At 35.4% G+C, this 5709-nt stretch overlaps 1 non-coding gene across 1 annotated transcript; it reads left to right on the forward strand.

Moving 5' to 3' along the window:
* Positions 1-165: 165 nt before the first annotated feature.
* On the forward strand, positions 166-237 carry TRNAR-UCU (transfer RNA arginine (anticodon UCU)). The gene has a single exon. It is a non-coding gene; the product is annotated as a tRNA-Arg (tRNA).
* Positions 238-5709: the final 5472 nt, after the last annotated feature.

The raw sequence follows: 5709 nt of genomic DNA on the forward strand, positions 1-5709 counted from the left end.
TATAAAATATAAAATTAATTACTATGATATGATACATGCATCATTGATTGAGATATGCATCTCAATTATGCAAAATTTCTCCCATACAATCTCATTTTTTATCAAAACAGGGGGTAGGAAGGTGCAAAAGAAAAAAGAAAAATTTTAAATCGGAATGAAAAGCAAGCGTCCATTGTCTAATGGATAGGACAGAGGTCTTCTAAACCTTTGGTATAGGTTCAAATCCTATTGGACGCAATTTATTTCCATCTATTTTTGTAGATTTTTATGCCAAAAAACATATTTTGAATGATTCGAATCGAAGACATTTCTCAACGATTCCTCTTGTACTAATACTAAGAGCGATCCATTTCTTTATGTTTGTTCCTGAAGTAGAAACTGTTCTATCTGTTCCGGAATAACTTCTTTCAAAAGGGCTTCTGCTTCCTCGGTGAATGTCTTGGTAGAAGATATGATTTCTTGGAATTGAGGTTTATTTGTTTTTAAGTAGTTACGCAACTGAGCTAGAAATTTCTTTACCTGTCCAAGTTCTAACGGATCAAGATAACCATTTGTCTTACGGTGGAAGATCAGATAGTTACTATTTATACTGGAGCAAATGGTTATCTTGATCCGTTAGAACTTGGACAGGTAAAGAAATTTCTAGCTCAGTTGCGTAACTACTGTAAAAACGAAATAAACCTCAATGCCAAGAAATCAGATGCTTCTATCCAAGACATTCACCGAGAAGCAGAACCCTTGTGAAAGAAGTTATCCGGAACAGGATAGAAGCAGTTCAATTTTGACTTTGCAGACTAACTTAAAGATATGGTTCGCTCTTGAGGAATTAGGACAAGGAGGGAATCATTAGTATAGCAGGGGGCTTCGATTCGAAATCGTCGGATAAGATATGTTTGTATTGGCATAAGGAAATCTACAAGAGAAATAGATGGAAATATAGATTAAGCGGTAACTCTCAATAAGGATTGATTAGGCTCTTTCCAAAGGTGTGAATGCAAATAAAAAACATCTCCTGGATAGGCTTCGCGACCTGGTGGTCTTCTTAATAGAAGAGACATTTGCCGATAAGCTTGTGCTTGTTTGGAGAGATCATCATAAATTATTGAAGTATGTCGTTCACGGTACATAAAATATTCAGCCAGAGCCGCTCCTGTATAAGGAGCGAGGTATTGTAATGTAGCAGGCGAATCCGCCGTTTCGGCTACTACAATAGTGTATTCCATCGCCCCTCGTTCCTGGAAAGTAGTCACTACCTGAGCCACGGAAGATGCTTTTTGACCAATAGCTACATAAACACATATTACATTTTGTCCTTTTTGATTGAGAATAGTATCTGTGGCTACTGCAGTTTTACCTGTCTGCCTGTCCCCAATAATTAATTCTCGCTGACCGCGTCCTATAGGGATCATCGAATCAATAGCAATAAGCCCCGTTTGAAGAGGCTCATATACGGAACGTCTCGAAATAATACCTGGAGCGGGAGATTCAATTAACCGAGATTCAGAAGCGGAAATCTCCCCTCTCCCGTCAATGGGTTTAGCCAGAGCATTTATAACACGACCCAAATAAGCCTCACTCACGGGTATCTGAGCAATTCTTCCTGTTGCTTTTACAGAGCTTCCTTCTTGTATCATCAAACCGTTACCCATTAATACAACACCAACATTATTTGATTCTAAATTCAGAGCAATGCCTATTGTACCCTCTTCAAACTCTACTAATTCTCCTGCCATTACTTCATCAAGACCATGAATACGAGCAATGCCGTCGCCCACTTGAAGTACGGTGCCGGTATTCAAAATTTTTACTTCTATACTATATTGTTCAATACGCTCGCGGATAATATTACTAATTTCGTCAGCTCGAAGGGTTACCATTAGTGCCTCTTAATTCTTTTTCGGAAGCAAAGGGAGAAAAAAAAAAAATAATGCCTCGTGGTAGAAGGTCTAATCTGTTATTTCTTTCATGGCTCCGAGCATGCCAATATTAGCACTGATAGTTCGTAGATGTAACTCGCTGTTCAAACAACTATTCAAAGTTCCTAGAGCTCCTTGTAAGGCTTGCTCAAAAACGCGTTGTCGGACCTGATTAATTGCTCTTTGTTGTTCAAAATGAATGGTTTCATTTTTGTAACTTTCTAATCGTTCCAAAGTCTCATATGTGGCATTAATCAATTCGATTTTTCTCGTTCTATCTCAGAGTATCCATTCACCCGAAACTCATCCGCCTCCGTTTCTACTTTACGTAAGCGAGCTCGGGCTTTTTCGAGCTGCTCAATGGCTCCTCCACGTAGTTCTTCTGAATTTCGAATAGCACTCAAGATCCTCTGTTTTCGATTATCTAATAAATCACTTAATGAAAGTAGATTACCTTCTCATTTATTTCACAACTAAACTTCCATGATCTCTTCCCGAACCAAACATGAATCTTTCGATTCATTTGGCTCTCACGCTCAGTTATTTAGGGGGCACCCCCATATCTTTTAATTGATGAGCTTACCCCTCTCTGCTCTGTTCGTATTCCATTCCAAGACATCGAAACTAATACAAAACCAGAATATTAGGAGGGCTCTTCCGACTCGACCAGACAAAAAATCTGTAATTGCAGCAAAGTTGTTTCTTTTTTAGTTATTTTAAATTTTTTATTAATTTTTTATTTTTTTTTTTTTCGTCAAATCCAAAAAATTGATCTTCTTTTATATTTTATACATAGGTCGTCAATTCGGTATTGGATAAAAAGTGCGAGAAACCCGTTTTCCAGTAAACGGTTCAAATTTTTTTATCGATATGAGTGTTCTATATCAGATAAATTGCCAACTATTATATTAATATAAATTTTTTAAACTATCTCCTTATCTCCTACTAGCATAGTGGTAGAAAGAGTACCTTCTTGGTGCCTCGACTTCAAAGGGTTTACCTTTAACCATGTTAATGGGCCCACATTCATTATTGGCTAATAGAGAATCAAAGGTTTACCAATGAATCACGAAATGCTATGGTTCTTACATATGATTTCTTAATTTATTCAGAAGTAATTCGTCGAGATCGTGCACCTTTCTTTCTTATTTAATTAAATAAAAAAAAAAAAAAAAATGCAGCTGGTTGGATCCAGCCTATTCTTGAAATAAACAACTCGCACACACTCCCTTTCCAAAAAAGATCAATACACCAAGCACTACACTTAGATTTATTGATTTGTTGCTAAAATATTGGTATTAAACCCTAAACTCCCGGCGGATGGCCAATGACCCAAGTAAACGAAAGAATCGGTTACATTTTTCATATGATCTCCTCTTGTAGATAGGACTAAGAAAATCGAACAGAGTTCTTTTTGTATCACCTGATCCCCTCTGTTTTGTTTGATTGATCTCTTTTTTTTTTTTCTTAATTTCCTTATTTAAAATAAAAATAAGAAATTGAATCTATTCTAATTTTTTTTTATTATTTATTATATTTATATTATGGATTATAGAAGTTCTCAATAAGACACTTATTAGCCCTAGACCCCAGGCCTCATGTTTGCTCCATCCTAATCTAATAAAATAAAAGTCAAACTAATAAAAAAAAAAGGGGGGGGGGGTTCCCCTTCCATTAAAGGCGGGAAGGAAGAAAGCGAGTGGATTCGCTAATTCCTCATCCTCAAATTAGTCCTTCCCCGGGGTATTGTTTCAACGAACAAGTGATTAGACCAACAAGTGATTAGATGATAGGGGTGAAGTGTTGATCTAATTCTAAGAAGCAAGAGACGGGTACACAGCAAAAAATAAAATAAGAAAATTAGGACGTATTTTTCATATTTATGGGATTAAACAAAAGGATTCGCAAATAAAAGCGCTAATGCCACGACTAGCCCATAAATTGTTAAAGCTTCCATGAAAGCCAGACTAAGCAATAAAGTACCTCGTATTTTACCCTCTGCTTCTGGTTGTCTCGCGATACCTTCTACGGCTTGGCCCGCAGCAGTACCTTGGCCAACCCCAGGTCCAATAGAAGCAAGCCCTACGGCCAACCCAGCAGCAATAACAGAAGCGGCAGAAATCAGTGGATTCATGGTAAGCTCCTCACACCAAAATAAAGAAATGGTTAATGATACAATCAACCAATGAATTATTACTTATTATTTCATCATTAAGACCCATCCGCCCGAAGTAACTAAGAACTCAAAAGTGAATTGAGGTAATGATATCCCTGAATCAGCAGAACGACTTCAATATCTCCTTTATAATTTCTACCGTGTAGTCTTTGTAAATCCAAAAGGTTCTAGTTATTCCATTTCTTTGGTCTAAGCCACTCTTTTTATTCTTGGCACGTTCTGTTCTCCTCTATATGCTTGACTTCATCTGTTTATTGTTTATTCATTCAATCCCCAGTCACAGATAAAATAAAACGGAAGAACTCCTATTGAATTCAAATTCAGTAGTAGGAAAGAATAAATATATATATATTATATATAATATATATATAATATAAATAATAATAATATATTTATTATACAAAATATAAAATAATATTATAATATAAAATAAAAAATAATAATAATATAATAAATAAAAAATAGAATAGAATATATATTTCTATTATTTTATTTGTATGTATAGTCCATATATGGATAATTAATGAATATCTAATATCACATATACATGTGTTTCTTGCATAACGTAAACCATTCTTTATGCTGTTGAATCGGATTCTAGTCGAAGAATAGAATCATGCTTCGAAACATACACAGGAATTGGCTTATAGCCATTACACTACACATATATATCCATACCTAGCTCAGCACGACCCCCTAATCGACTTTTTTATGAATCTTATTTGCTTGTAAACTCTTCTCTTCCTTTTACTTATCATTATCGCGACCCCTGCATGAATATAAATGGATGGGATCGTCAGCCCGAATCATTACGTATAAAGATTTGATTGCAATTAATGACAACTTTGATCAATCGTTGAATCAAATTGAATCAAATCAAATAAGAATGGAATTATTCTTTCTATAGAACATACTCTTTTTGTTTTAGGCGCATGTCGGAGACAGATAAGATAACAATTCTTAGTCAAATTATGAAAAAAAAAATAGAGTAATTGACTGAACAAATATGATCATATCATAGAATATTGATTAGAGAGACATAACATAAATGGACCATAAAGTCAATCTTAGGAAAAAGATCTTTTAGATCTCTTTCCTTTTTTTTTTTACAATTCCCAAATATCGTACATCTTTTTTGTTCCTACTCTAGACCATACATGTCTCGTTTGGATATATTGTGTTCCCCCAGTAGATTATCTTGAGACACTCGAGAGTTGGGATAAGCTTTTTTTTTTCGAAAGCTAGTCAATGATGACCCTCCATGGATTCACCTATATAAGCCGCGGCTAAGGTTGCAAAAATAAGAGCTTGAATCCCGCTTGTGAATAATCCAAGGAACATGACAGGTATAGGAACTACTGAAGGTACTAAAGAAACAAGAACAACAACTACTAATTCATCAGCCAATATATTCCCGAAAAGTCGAAACTAAGTGATAAAGGTTTTGTGAAATCTTCTAGGATGTTAATTGGTAAAAGTATTGGAGTTGGTTGAATGTATTTACCGAAATAACCCAACCCTTTTTTGGTAAGACCTGCATAGAAATATGCCACTGATGTGGGTAAAGCTAAAGCAACAGTAGTATTTATATCATTCGTAGGTGCTGCTAACTCTCCA

This window comes from Aristolochia californica, unplaced genomic scaffold, assembly GCF_029961685.1.
Source record: "Aristolochia californica isolate CCGP_79_NKW_82.1479 unplaced genomic scaffold, dmAriCali1.0.hap1 SCAF_450, whole genome shotgun sequence".
In the NCBI taxonomy this organism is placed as follows: domain Eukaryota; kingdom Viridiplantae; phylum Streptophyta; class Magnoliopsida; order Piperales; family Aristolochiaceae; genus Aristolochia; species Aristolochia californica.